Raw genomic sequence first — 13,193 nt, 5'->3', positions numbered from 1 at the left:
GGACTAACTCTCTGATAAGTGACATCAGAGCCAAGTAAATGTGTCCATATTCAACCCAGTTAAACTTTATGCTTGTTAAGGAGGAAGTAGAGAAACCTGTGAATTCCTGCAATGTCCTTTCAATTTCAGTGGTATTAAATCCTTAAAGTCTCAGAGAACTGATATGGTGTTTTGATCCTCCCTGCAAATGGCCTATGTAAGGAAAATTGCAAAATCTGCTTTGCTCTGTGCTCATACAGCCTGAATACACATTGCAAGGATTCAGGCACCCTGACCAATTGGAAAAATATGCATGTAGAGGGCCATTCATGACCTTGGGGTATCCCAAAAAAATTCACAGCCAATGAAGCAAATTTGAACAGTTGTCACTGTTGTAATGTAGGAAACACAGCAGAAAATTTACAACAGCACAAACTCAGTAACATACTGGAAGTCTGTTTTTGTGATGTTCATTGAGTATTAAATCTAGGCCAGGACATCAGAACTCCTCTGTCATATTCAAATTGTCAGAGCATGTTTTACACCCACATTAATTTAACATGACATCAAAAATATAGCCTTTTCGTTGGTCTCATATTCCCACACTACCCCAAAGCAGTGGCAACCCCTGATTTTGGACTCAGGCAAAGTCTTTGGCAGTGGCTAATAATGTTCAAGGATGATAGGTACTTGCTTTCCCTAACGTCACAGAAAATCTCTGTTTAGGGACCAGTTAATCTAATTTACTGTTATTATATCTAACAAGAGCTAAATGTTTGTGAATTAGGTGTTCTGTTTGAACATGCTTCAACCCAAAATTTCATTGAGGCAGGGTTGGGAGGGCTTAGTGGAGAGGGTTGAACATAGAACAGTGCATCACAGGTACACACCCTTCCACCCACATTGTCTGTGCTGAAAAATACTGTGCATTTTTTTATTTTGCCCCTCTCTCCTTAAATTTATGGCCTCTGGTCTTTGATGTTTCCAAGCTGGGAAAAAAGGTTCTGACTGTCTACCCTATCTATGCCTCTCATCATTTTTCTACTTCTATCGGGTCTCCCTTCAACCTCTGACACTCCGAGAGAAAACAATCCAGGTTTGTCTAACCTCGCTTTATAGCTAATACCCTCTAATCCAAGCAGCATTCTGGTAAACTTCTCTGCACCCCCTCCTAAGCCTCTGCATCCTTCCTGTAATGGGGCGACCAGAACTCCACACAATACTCCAAATACAGCCCAACCAAAGTCCTATCAAGCTGCAACCTGACTCTTATACTCAATGCCCCGACCATTAAGAGCAAGCATACCTCTTGCCTTCAAGTGGAGATTGACAGGTCCTTGATTAGTATGGCAGGAGAGGGCAAGAGAATGGGGTTGAAAGGGAAAGATAGATCAGCCATGATTGAACGGTAGAGTAGACTCTATAGACCAAATGGCCTAATCCTGCTCCTATGCCTTATAATAATAATAATAATAATAATGCATTACATTTATATAGCGCTTTTCATATACTCAAAGACGCTTTACAGGGATTTAAAGAACATAGGGAAGTGAATAAATAGATAAATAAGTAAACGAACAGAGAAAGGAGACAGAAGGTGAGGTGACCTTCAGTGGTTGAAGGCAGTGCTGAACAGGTGAGACTTCAGTGATGTTTTGAATGTGGTGAGTGAGGAGGAGTCTCTGACGGTTTGGGGTAGTGAGTTCCAGAGGGTGGGAGCAGCGATGGAGAAAGCCCTGTCCACCCAGGATCTGAGTTTGGTCCGGATGGGGGGACGACAGGAGATTGGCAGCAGCAGAGCGGAGCGTGCAGGTGGGAGTGTGCCTGTGGAGGAGGTCAGTCAGGTAGGATGGGGCCAGGTTATGGAGGGCTTTGTAGGTCATGAGGAGGATTTTGTACTGGATTCTCTGGGGGATGTGGAGCCAGTGGAGTTTGTAAAGGACGGGGGTGATATGGTCACGGATCGGGGTGTGGATGAGAAGACGGGCAGCGGAGTTTTGAATATATTGAAGTTTACTGATGATTTTTGAGGGTGCGCCATAGAGGAAGGAGGCTGTTGCAGTAGTCCAGACGGGAGGTGATGAAGGCGTGGATGAGGGTTTCTGCAGCTGTGGAGGAGAGGGATGGACGGAGACGGGCAATGTTTTTGAGGTGGAAGAAGGCTGTCTTTGTGATGTGTTTGATGTGTTTGTCGAAGGAGAGGGTTTGATCAAAGATGATTCCAAGATTCCGGATGTGAGGGGAGGTGGATACTGGGAGACCATCAATATTGAGGATGAAGTTATGAACTTATGAATAGTCTTAAAATTGAACTAGACTGTTCAGAACTTTGGTGTTATACCCGACTCCAAAATTAGCTTTGGACTCATGTTTGTGGCATCAGACTGCCTCAAGTCGAACCTATTCCAAAACATTGCTGGCTTATTAATTCAGCACCAATTTTGATTTACTGGATAACGCCCTTGTAAATTGCCTTGGGCGTTCCTGCTACATTAAAAATACTGAGAAAGCAGTGATCATTGTGTTTCCTTGAGTTAAAACTTCAATAACAATAACTTCAAACATTGCCGACAGCAGTTCTAGAATGAATGAATAATTTTACCAAATAAAATGGATGGACTGCAGTAGAACAGTTTAAGGATCCTTATCTCATTTAATGTGCATAGATTTCAAGTTTGGAAAAAATTAAACATGATTTGCAAAGTGAGAAGTAAAGTGTAGGAATGAAGAGGAATAATCCTAAAGACCAAGCTAACGGTATTTTGTGCTGTAGTCATACCCACCTTACTTTATGTTTGCGAGACATGGACAGTGTACAACAAACATGCCGGACAGTTTAACCACTTTGGCATAACCTGTCGATGCAGAATACTTCATATCAAGTGGCAAGACAGAATACCAGCCACATGGATTCTGAACCAGACAAACCTCTCCAGGACCAACACATTGCTGAAAGAATCAGATCAGGTGGGCAGGATGTGTCAGAAGAATGTCTGATAACAGAATACAAAGCAGCTACTTTATAGAGAGCTAACTGAGGGTAAACGATCACTTGGTGGACAGGAAAAAAAAAGATTCAAAGGCTCTTAGAACATCCCTGAAGAGATTCAACATTGATACATCACTGGGAACAAGCATTGGACCGTCCTGTTTGGCATACCCACACAAAAAGCAGTGTTCGCTCAAATTAGGAAATTAGAATGGAGGAAGCTAAGAGGAAAAGAGAATCTTGAAAATCAAGAATCATTAATGCCACAGTATCCCTACACCTCTGTCCCCTGTGAGCAAAGGAACTTTCATGCTCAGATTGGTCAAATCAGCCTTGATCATACACATCATAACACAATAGGCTAGATGTTATGATCTTAAATGGGAACGAGTGACAAACAACAACCACACTGTTCTTTTGGGACTTTGCTGTGCTCAAACTGTTTGGTACACTCCATACAAATCAATGCAGATAACACTTTACAGAGATTTCAGTTGATTGTAAACTTCATTGATACACTCGGAAATCATGAAAATGAGCCATTGCCAGTAAATATACCCAGGTTTAAGTACCAGCCAGGTTTGCTAGTGCTACACGTGTGGGTTTAAACTAAACAGTGGGGGGTTGGGGTTGGAGTCAACAACATGGAAGCGTATGTGTGCAGTTTACGGGAGCGTGTAGGAAAGGTCACGTTTAAACTAACAGGGCAGGGGCTTGGGAACCAATGCAAGGAGACAGAGGGACATAAAAGGAGGGCAGAACCAAAAGGTAGAAGGGAGATAAGAAAAACAAACTGAAAGCTTTGTGCCTTAATACGGGGAGCATTCGTAATAAGGTGGATGAATTGAATGTGCAGTTAGTAGATAAGGAATATGATATAGTTGGAATTACGGAGACATGGCTCCAGGGTGACCAAGGCTGGGAGCTAAACATGCAGGGGTATTTGATATTCAGGAAGGATAGACAGAAAGGAAGAGGAGGTGGGGTGGCATTGCTGGTTAAAGAGGAGATTAATGCAATCGCAAGGCAATACATTAGCTTGGATGCTGTAGAATCTGTATGGGTAGAACTGCGAAATAGCCAAGGGCAGAAAACGCTTGTTGGAGTGGTACACAGACCACCAAACATTAGTAGGGAGGTTGTGGATAGCATCAAGCAGGAAATTAGGGATGCGTGTAGCAAAAGTACAGCAGTTATCATGGGTGACTTTAATCTACACGTAGATTGGGCCAACCAAATTGGTAGCAGCAGTGAGGAGGAGGATTTCCTGGAATGTATACGGGATGGTTTTTTAAACCAATTTGTAGAAGAACCGACTAGAGGACAGGCCATCCTAAACTAGGTATTGTGTAATGAGGAAGGATTAGTTAGCGATCTTCTTGTGCAAAGCCCCTTGGGCAACAGTGACCATAATATGGTGGGATTCTGCATTAGAATGGAAAGTGACACGGTTAATTCAGAGACCAGGGTCCTGAACTTAAAGAAAGGAGACTTTGAAGGTATGAAATGGGAATTGGCTAGGATTATACTTAAAGGGTTGATGGTGGAGATGCAATAGAAAAGATTTAAAGACCGCATGGGTGAACTCCAGAAATTGTTCATTCCTGTCTGACGAAAAAATAAAACGGGGAAGGCGGCTCAACTGTGGCTAACGAGGGAAATCAAAGATAATGTTAAATCCAAGGAAAAGGATATAAATTGGCCTGGGGAAGCAGCAAACCGGAGGACTGGGAGAAATTTAGAACTCAACAAAGGAGATAATTAAGAGGGGGGGGGGAAAGAGCATGAAAGAAAGCATGTGGAGATTATAAAAACTGACTAAAAGTTTCTTTAGATATGTAAAAAGGAAAAGATTAGCAAAGACAAATGTAGGTCCCTTACAATCAGAGACAGGTGAATTTATAATGGGAAACAAATAAATGGCAGAACAGTTAAACGAGTACTTTGGTTCTGTCTTCACTGAGGAAGACACAAACAATCTCCCAGAAATACTAGGGGACCGAGGATCTAGTGGGAGGGAGGAACTGAAGGGAATCCACATTAGTCAGAAAATGGTATTAGGTAAACTGTTGGGACTGAAGGCAGATAACTTCCCAGGGCCTGATGGTCTGCATCCCAGAGTACTCAAGGAGTTGACCCTAGAAATCGTGGATGCATTGGTGATCATTTTCCAATGACTCTGGATCAGTTCCTGTGGACTGGAGGGTGCCCACTGTAACCCCACTTTTTAAGAAAGGAGGGAGAGAGAAAACGGGGAGTTATAGACCAGTTAGCCTTACATCGGTAGTGTGGAAGATGCTTGATTCGATTATTAAAGATGTTATAGCAGCGCATTTGGAAAGCAATGACAGGATCAGTCTGAAGAAGGGTCTTCACCCGAAACGTCACCCATTCCTTCTCTCCAAGATGCTGCCTGACCTGCTGAGTTACTCCAGCATTTTGTCAATAAATACCTTCGATTTGTACCAGCATCTGCAGTTATTTTCTTACAAGATCGGTCAAAGTCAGCATGGATTTATGAAGGGGAAATCATGCTTGACTAATCTTCTGGAATTTTTTGAGGATGTAACAAGTAGAATGGATAAGGGAGAGCCAGTGTACGTGGTGTGGCTGGACTTTCAAAAAGCCTTTGACAAGGTCCCACACAAGAGATTAGTGTGCAAAATTAGAGCACATGGTATTGGGGGTAGGGTATTGACATGGATAGAGAACTGGTTGGCAGACAGGAAGCAAAGAGTAGGAATTAACGTGTCCTTTTCAGAATGGCAGGCAGTGACTAGTGGGGTACCACAAGGCTCGGTGCTGGGACCCCAGTTATTTACAATATATATTAACGATTTAGCGAGGGAATTAAATGTGACATCTTCAAGTTTGTGGATGACACAAAGCTGGGTGGCAATGTGAGCTGCGATGAGGATGCTATAAGGCTGCAGGGTGACTTGGATAGGTTGGATGAGTGGGCAGATGCATGGCAGATGCAGTATAATGTGGATAAATGTGAGGTTATCCACTTTGGTGGCAAGAACAGGAAGGCAGATTATTATCTGAATGGGGACAGATAAGGAGAAGGGGAGTTGCAGCGAGACCTGGGTGTCCTTGTACATCAGTCACTGAAAGTAACCATTCAGGTACAGCAGGCAGTGAAGAAAGCTAATGGCATGTTGGCCATTGCGAAAGGATTTGAGTTTAGAAGCAAGGAGGTCCTACTGCAGTTGTACAGGACCCTGGTGAGACCGCACCTGGAGTATTGTCTCCTAATTTGAGGAAGGACATTATTGCTACTGAGGGAGTGCAGCGTAGGTTCACGAGGTTAATTCCCGGGATGGCGGGACTGACATATGATGAATGAATGGGTCGACTGGGCTTGTATTCACTGGAATTTACAAGGATGGGAGGGGATCCTATAGAAGCATATAAAATTCTTAAAGGATTGGACAGGCTAGATGCAGGAAACATGTTCCCGATGTTGGGGGAGTCCAGAACCAGGGGTCACAGTTTAAGAATAAGGGGTAGGCCATTAAGGACTGAGATGAGGAAAAACCTTTTCGCGCAGAGAGTTGTGAATCTGTGGAATCCTCTGCCACAGAAGGCAGTGGAGGCTAATTCACTGGAGGTTTTCAAGAGAGAGTTAGATTTAGCTCTTAGGGCTAAAGGAATCAAGGGATAGAGGGAGAAAGCAGGAACGGGCTACTGATTTTCAATGATCAGCCATGATCATATTGAATGGCGGTGCTGGCTCGAAGGGCCGAATGGCCTACTCCTGCACCTATTTTTCTATGTTTCTATAAGGTGCCCCAAACAATAAACAGTATTAATTAAAACTTCAGACAAAATTCCCTATTGCACTATTACAAGGTGTATGTATGACAGAAGTTGCCATGTTGAAATATAAGCTGCCTAAAACAACATTTCAATCAAAAGAGGCAGCAAAACGCTGACCGATTCATCCGCAGTCTGGGTTTATATTGAGGTTCCTGGGTACAACAAAACATTCAAAAATGATCCAAGTGTCACATTCAAGTATTATAACTGTCTTGTACAACAATCTGAGGAGATGTGGTTCAATGAACATGGAGAACATGACAGAATAAAAACATATCATTTAGGCTTCAAATGCCAACGTGTCCAAGCTCTCGTGCTCAGTCCCTACATCCTTTAAATATCTTTTTCCACATAATTACTTTCAATTTAAAACTTATGAACTTTACTTAATCAGGGGGTTTCTTATAGACACAAAATGCTCTGAAGAAAAGGAATGGGTGACATTTCGGATTGAGACGCTTCTTTTGATGCTGCCCGCCCCGCTGAGTAACTACAGCATTTTGCGTCTATCTTTGGTGGAAAGCAGCATCTGTAGTTCCTTCCTACAGGAATAAAAAGGAGGAAAGCACCTCATATTTCGCTTGGGCAGCTTCGAGAATTGATTTATCTAACTTCAAGTAACCCTTGCTTTCCCTCTCTCTCTCTCCGTCTCTCCCCCACCCTAGTTCTCCGACTAGTTTCACTGTCCTCCTGATTAATGTTACTGACTGCGTGCCTCGTTTTCATTTATTCACAAAATGCTGGAGTAACTCAGCGGGTCAGGCAGCATCTCAGGAGAGAAGGAATGGGTGACGTTTCGGGTCGAGACCCTTCTTCAGACTGCGTGCCTCGTTGTCACCTTCCCCTCAGCTAACAATGAACCAGTCATCATTTCCTTGAACACCGTCTGCTTTGATCTGTCCTTTTCACACCTTACTCTTCCTGATCTCTAGTTTCCCTCTTCCCTGACTCTCAGTTCTGATGAAGGGTCTCGACCCGAAACATCACCCATTCTTTCTCTCCAGAGATGCTGCTCGATAATATGACAATAGACAATAGGTGCAGGAGGAGGCCATTCGGCCCTTCGAGCCAGCACCGCCATTCAATGTGATCATGGCTGTCCCGCCGAGTTACACCGGCATTGTGTGTCTACCCTCGGGATAAAAAGGGCTTCAGGCAGACTGAAAGCCACTGACGTTTCGGTCGATAATTCCTTTGCTGCTGCTGCTGCTGCTGCCACGAATAATGTTACGCCCTTTGAAAACCTCGGGCAAATACAATATTGTCCAAAAACCACGCCCGTCTATTATTTATTTTCCCCTCAGTGTGCGTGCCTGGAACGACAATCCTGGAGGAGAAAGCGCCGTCATCCCTGCTCATGGGGGGCGGGACATCGCTGTGACCGACACGGCCACGGGCCAACCAGCAACCGGAGTTCAAACTCCCGCCCACCGACGCACCAATTAGCGCGGCCCGGGGCGTTGTTGTCCGCTCCTTGACAGATGAGCATCGCGAGCCATCACTTCAAATCGTTATCAGCAAACACTCGATTGCAAATGATCTTTTCTCCGAACAGGTCCGCTTAAAGTTAATCAATAGTTAATTAATTGCTAACACTCGCAACCGCTGTCGTTGTTTAAAAAAAAATTGGTGCAATTGGAAGAATCTGCTAAAATGCGATCTTCCAAAGCGCCGTTCTTGCTTAATACCTGGCGCTATTGAACGCTATGTACTCGATCGTGAATTGAAAGATAACTGACCTTTGCTGTGGACATGTATATGTGTGTGGGGAAGGAAGATGCTTCTGTCTCACGACTGCACCCGCAGCACCAGCTTCTGGGCTGATGTCATCCCGGCGTGCGCCGCGCGCAGCCGTGCCCACTGCAGTGCGTCCAGAACAGATCGCACTTGCACCCAAAACCCTCGACTCACACTCTTGCTGACTTCCAGCATGACCACAATGTGAATTAAAATTTGCCTCTGCCCCCCCCCCCCTAAGTTTTCCTTATGAGCAGTGACATATTTTGGCAAAAGGTTGTCCTGATACATGCCTGCCTCGTGAATGCAACCCCACCATCTGAATGGATTCACCACCATTCACCTCATGAATGCAACTCGCCATCTGATGTGTTCCTGCCTCATGAATGCAGCCCGCCATCTGATGCATTGTCTGCCTCATGAATGCAACCTTCCATCTGATGCATGCCTGCCTCTTGAATGCAACCCGCCATCTGATGCATTGCCTGCCTCATGAATGCAACCTATTGTCTATCTAAAATAGAATATAGAACAATACGGAAAAAGAACAGGGCCTTTGGCCCACAATGTCTGTCTAAAAGCCTCTTAAACTCAGCTATCATATCTGCCTCCACCACAACAGCATGTTCCAAGTGCCCAGCTCTGTCTGTGTCAAAAAACTTGCCTGGCACATCTCCTTCAAACTTTGCCCATCTCTCCTTAAAGTTGTACCCTCAAGTATTTGACATTTCCACTCTGGGGAAAAGGTTCTGACTGTCTACCCTATCTATGCCTCTCATAACTTTTATACTTCTATCAACCTCCGATCTTCCAGAGAAAACAATCCAAGTTTGTCGAACCTCTCGTCGTTCCAAATACCCTCTAATGGGTACCATCATTGTGGTATACCTCTTTTGCACCCTTTCCAAAGCCTCCATATCCTTCTGGTAATGCGGCAACCAGAATTGCACGTAATACTCCAAATGTAGCCTAACCAAAGTCCTAAAAGGCTGCATCATGATTTCCTGACTCTAATACTCAATACCCCAACTGATTAAGACAAGCATACCACCTATCTTCTTTATCAGTCTATCTAAACTTGTGTTGCAGGGAATGCCAATGCCACTTTCAGGTAGATTTTAATCTACCTGCTGCTATTCATTCAGTAACAGATAGGGTTACCAACTGCATGTAAGTTGTTCCTGGTAGAGCAAGATATTTGTAGGTGAAGGACTGAAACATTAAATCTGAGTTTGCTGATGATAGCAAGAAAACAGAGTAAAATGAAATTGGTGTAAAAAATTGCAATGAGACATTGATAAAGTAAGTGTGCAACATTGAAGCAAATAGAGTTCCTGATGGGACTTTTGACAAAGTATTTTATATTTATTATATAAAATATAACAGACCATTTTCTAAACAGCAAGAAGATAGAAGCAATGGAGGAACAGAGAGATTTTGGCTGAAGGGTCTCGACCCGAAACATCACCCATTCCTTCTCTCTTGAGATGCTGCCTGACCCGCTGAGTTACTCCAGCTTTTTGTGATACCTTTGATGATACGAGAGATTTGGGGATCCATATACAGAAATTACAAATAAATGGTCAGAAAGAATTTTTTTAATCCTAAAGCTTATGAAATATTGCCCTTATTAAGGCATTGGAATGCCAAAGAGTGGAAGTTATTTTAGAGAGCAAGAAGGCTCAGACTGCACTCTATGTAGTTCTGGGCATTGCATCTGAGGAAGGATATGTTGCATTTGGCACAGAATCAAGAATTCAGAATGGAGGAATATGGATCACATACAGGCAGGGGTGATTAGTTGAAGTTCACATTATGTTCGGCGTGAACATTGTGGGCCAAAGGGCCTGTGCTGTACTATTCAATGTTCTAAAATTCATCCTCATTTAAGTTTTAAATCACTGACCGCTAATCATGAGACTACGTCCCCATTTCCAGACTCTTCAGCTCAGGGAAACAGGATTTCTCATTATTGTACATCCAAAATGAATTTAATGGTATCATTGTTGTCATGGACACTCCAAACATAAAGCAGTTAAAGTCTACCTTTTTAAGCAATATCTGTACCATTCTCCTTTCTTCAGTGCATGCTTTTCTGTTTCAGTGTACACTTTCTTGTCCCTTATTCACAATACAATGTAGCAGCAGTGACATTAAATGTGTTTTGTCGGACTCAGTTCATCGTGGACTGGTCTGTCTTATGCACAAGTGCATGCAAACCATAGCTTCAATGTGCACGATGCATGGCATAAAGTTTCAATTGCACAGAGCAATTAATTTTACTCTGTAGTTCAAATGTGCAGTACAGAGAAACAAAATGCACCACACCACTGAATTTTAATACTTATAACCTGACAGCACAACAGTGAAACGGGCTGTCTGTCTCACACCCTTTGCTTTAATCTCTGGCCTTTGTCCAACCATCTATCTGTCTATCAAACACCCCCCTCACCTGTGTTCACCTATTACCTGCCAAGGTTTGTCCTGCCTCTCCTCTCTCCCAGCTTTATCTCCCCCCCCCACCTTACAACCATGGTCTAAAGAAGGGTCCTGACCTGCAAACGTCACCTCTTTATTTTCTCCAGAGATGCTGCCTGACCCGCTGAGTTACTCCGGCACTCTGTGAAACGTCACCTGTCCATGTTCTCCAGAGATGCTGCCTGACCCGCTGAGTTACTCCTGCACTCTATGAAACGTCACCTATCCATGTTCTCCAGAGATGCTGCCTGACCCGCTGAGTTACTCCAGCACTCTGTGTCTTTTTGTGAAATGGGCCACATGGGGCTGCCAATTCACCTACAATTTTAACTTCCAGCACAGTGCTCCTTTATCCACACACAAAGACTAGAAATAATTTAACTATGTTTAATAGCATCAATAGACAATAGACAACAGGTGCAGGAGGAGGCCATTCGGCCCTTTGAGCCAGCACTGCCATTCAATGTGATCATGGTTGATCATTCTCAATCAGTACCCCGTTCCTGCCTTCTCCCCATACCCCCTGACTCCGCTATCCTTAAGAGCTCTATCTAGCTCTCGCTTGAATGCATCCAGAGAATTGGCCTCCACTGCCTTCTGAGGCAGAGAATTCCACAGATTTACAACTCTCTGACTGAAAAAGTTTTTCCTGATCTCAGTTCTAAATGGCCTACCCCTTATTCTTAAACTGTGGCCCCTTGTTCTGGACTCCCCCAACATTGGGAACATGTTTCCTGCCTCTAACGTGTCCACCCCCTTAATAATCTTATACGTTTCGATAAGATCTCCTCTCATCCTTCTAAATTCCAGTGTATACAAACCTAGTCGCTCCAGTCTTTCAACATATGATAGTCCCGCCATTCCGGGAATTAACCTAGTAAACCTACGCTGCACGCCCTCAATAGCAAGAATATCCTTCCTCAAATTTGGAGACCAAAACTACACACATCAAAACTGCATTTTGTCTGGGTGTGTCACCCTGATGCGTTTTGTAAAAGGCACACAAGGATTACAACCTCCAGTGAGTTGTGTGATTCACTGAGGGAGAAATGCTGATTAACCAAAACATCACAAGGACTTGTGCTGGTATAGATATCTATGTTGGATTGCAAATGCATAAACCATTTCGTTGAAATCACAACAGTTGTGCCAAGAAGTGGCTTAAGTTGTTTGGACATTAGTACATATGAATTTATTTGACTAGCTATTTGGATGGTGGTGGAGGAAACCTAGGGTCAGGGACTGCTGATCAAAGCCTCGGACTCAGCTGGGTTTAGGATCAGGTGGATCGAAGGAGTGCTGAGGAGTTTTTTTCCAGAAGAGTGAAAAAAATAATGTACTTTCCAGCAGCTGCACAGCCTGGTAGTCCCGGGAGTATTCAATGATAGGCACAATGTGGCGCAAATTCCCCAGCAATTCTCAAAGAGGAGCATTGCATGGGGAAATGACATCACCCTGCATGCCCTTGACATGGAAACAGCACAGAGGTGCACGGATTTCTGCCTCCCATTAGTACCCAGTCAAATCCCTCACAATGAAGCAAAACTGGTCCACAAATGGTCTTCTGTGTATTTCACTTGGGGGGTGGGGGGTAGTAAAGCTATAGGGAAATAAATATCAGTTGTATTACACTGAAAAACCCCCACAGAATATTGCAATTGAATCCAAGCCTGTTTCCTAGATTATTTAGTGCCTAATCCTGTCCTGTTTTGAGCCTGATTTCTGTTATTATCACAACATCACAATCCTACTGGTGCCTGCAGCTCATCAATGTTTTTCACCAAGCTTTGCACATTTACACGTGTGTGTTCTCAGACTTCTTGTTTTAGTCTAATCCCATCTAATCCTGTAGTTTTTAAAATTCTAGTGCTGTCTGTCTCATGCAACCCATTGTACATATTGCTTTTCTTTTCAAGTGCCACCTGATTTCCATCACTCCTAACCCCACTAAATTAGTTTGACTCATTAAGTACTCCTTCCCATCTTAAATCTATGCACGTAACTTCTTGATTAGTAAGGGTGCCAAGGGTTATGGAGAGAAGGTAGGAGTATGGGGTTGAGAGGGGAAGATAGATCAGCCATGATTGAATGGCGGAGTAGACTTGATGGGCCAAATGGCCTAATTCTGCTCCTAGAACTTATGAACTTATGAACCTGTACAGTGATAACGTTGTTTAAACACCACTAG

At 43.6% G+C, this 13,193-nt stretch overlaps 1 protein-coding gene and 1 long non-coding RNA gene across 5 annotated transcripts in view; one reads left to right on the top strand and one right to left on the bottom strand.

Moving 5' to 3' along the window:
* Window positions 1–8,662, bottom strand: part of LOC144611981 (cytoplasmic dynein 1 intermediate chain 2-like) — a 51,652-nt gene extending 42,990 nt beyond the window's left edge. For 3 of the 4 annotated variants that reach the window (XM_078431357.1, XM_078431356.1, XM_078431358.1), the window contains exon 1: window positions 8,530–8,638. The gene's annotated coding sequence lies outside the window, so the exon portion shown is untranslated. Of the gene's footprint in view, window positions 1–8,529 lie in introns of all 4 variants that reach the window. The other variant, XM_078431359.1, reaches the window with a different exon arrangement.
* Window positions 8,262–13,193, top strand: part of LOC144611983 (uncharacterized) — a 36,785-nt gene continuing 31,853 nt past the window's right edge. Inside the window, exon 1 of the long non-coding RNA XR_013549601.1 lies at window positions 8,262–8,345. This is a non-coding gene — a long non-coding RNA (uncharacterized LOC144611983). The remainder of the gene's footprint in view (window positions 8,346–13,193) is intronic.

This window comes from Rhinoraja longicauda, chromosome 42 (genome assembly GCF_053455715.1).
Source record: "Rhinoraja longicauda isolate Sanriku21f chromosome 42, sRhiLon1.1, whole genome shotgun sequence".
Classification (NCBI taxonomy): Eukaryota; Metazoa; Chordata; class Chondrichthyes; order Rajiformes; family Arhynchobatidae; genus Rhinoraja; species Rhinoraja longicauda.
The sequence above is the reverse complement of the archived record's forward strand: the minus strand, read 5'-3'. Positions and strand labels throughout refer to the sequence as shown.